This window comes from Rattus norvegicus, chromosome 15, assembly GCF_021556685.1.
Source record: "Rattus norvegicus strain SHRSP/BbbUtx chromosome 15, alternate assembly SHRSP_T2T, whole genome shotgun sequence".
Classification (NCBI taxonomy): domain Eukaryota; kingdom Metazoa; phylum Chordata; class Mammalia; order Rodentia; family Muridae; genus Rattus; species Rattus norvegicus.
Window position 1 is genome coordinate 85,455,222 of NC_141548.1, and position 1,674 is coordinate 85,456,895.

Below are 1,674 nucleotides of genomic sequence, written 5' to 3' on the forward strand. Positions count from 1 at the left end.
ATACACAAAAGCCATAACAATTATAGAGACAAAGCACATATTTACAGTTAATTCCTGAAAGAAGAAATAAAAATACACTCTAAAGGGCCAAGTCTAACTCATCAAGAAATGCATACTAAAATAACAATTAGGTAATTCAAGAACTCATAAAAACCTAAAATGAGTATGTAAGAATCGAAGAGTAAGGAAAACGAATTGTAATACAAGCTCTTACTACTTCTAGCTCCGCTCACGTTGGCAAATTGTTTAATCCCTTTAAGCCCCACTGTTCATTTACATGCAACTAATAATTGAAATGTACTGGGTTGCTTTGAATATTAGACAAGATGGACAGTGTTGAGCTCCACAGTCTTGCTCCAGTACATCTGTAGGATTCATGCAAGAACCACTGCAGACTGTAGTAAGTGAGCGGCATTCTACTGGTGCCAAGAATACTACAGGAAAGGGGGTGCGCCTCATCCTGCCCTTGTGGGTCTTCTAATTGTCAACAGGCATAATCCTGACTTCTATTACGTCAACAGGCATAATCCCACCATCAGTGATGTATTAATGCAGTTGCTTTAAAAAGTTCACAAGGCAAGAAATCACCAAACCTGAGGTAGGAAGAGGAGTCAAGGACTCAAAGTACAATCAGGTACCTGTGTGGGGGCCACTGGATGGTTCAGCACCTACCAAATAAGCCTGTCCCCCTGAGTTCAATCTCCAGGACTCATTATGGAAAGAAAGAGCCAACTCCCGAAAATTATCCTCTGACCTCCACAAGCTTACTGTAAATGTGTGTGCGCGCGCACACACACACACACACACACACACACTAACAACAACAACAACAACAACAACAACAACAATAATAAATTAAAAACACCGGTCTTATTTGATTAAAAATGGTGCTGAATTTTGGAAAGCCGCACTATTCAAAGTGCAGAGAAAACTGAGCGTGGGGTGTCCATTCCACACTGAAACTGCGAAGTGACTCATGTCTATACTGACAAACCATCTGAGCCCATAAAGCTTCCTTGGCATCCTCTTGGTGAAGAAATTTTCTAAACAAAACTCAGGTGTGAAAGACCGGCTGTTGGGTTTTTCCAGGCTTAGTGTTTGCCAAGTAGATGTGAAATGAATTCTATGAGGAGACACAGCAGATGGTGTCTAAAGAGAAAGTGTAGTAATAGGGCATAAACTCTTAGTAGACTGGGGAATAAAGGAAAGGAGGCGGATGAAGAAAGTCCTGTGATCTAAGGTCGGGAGAGCCAATAGTCACAGATAAATGGGAGTGTAAGAGAGACTGTGCCAAAGAGCTAATGTCTGAGTTTAATCTCAATGGTAAAGAAGAGGACAAAGTACAGAAGATGACTATATAAGGAGAGAAAGGAGTTAAGTTGAAGGGAGCATAAATGACCCAAGGCCCTGTGATACCTGTCATTCTAGTGAGGGTCAACGATGCCCAGCATAGGTCACAAAAAGAATGATAGAAGCATCAGCTTGTTTAAGATGAAGCCAGACAGGGGAAAGAAAGCTGGTTCCTTGATTGTTCCATTTTTAAGATTTAGGAGAAATGAGAAATGTCCTTACTCTACATCATGTATTTATGTCCACAAGCACAGGGTATTTTTTCTCCACAAGTTATGAAGCATAATTCCCTGCTAGCAGCAGTACCCGTTGGACCATATGGTT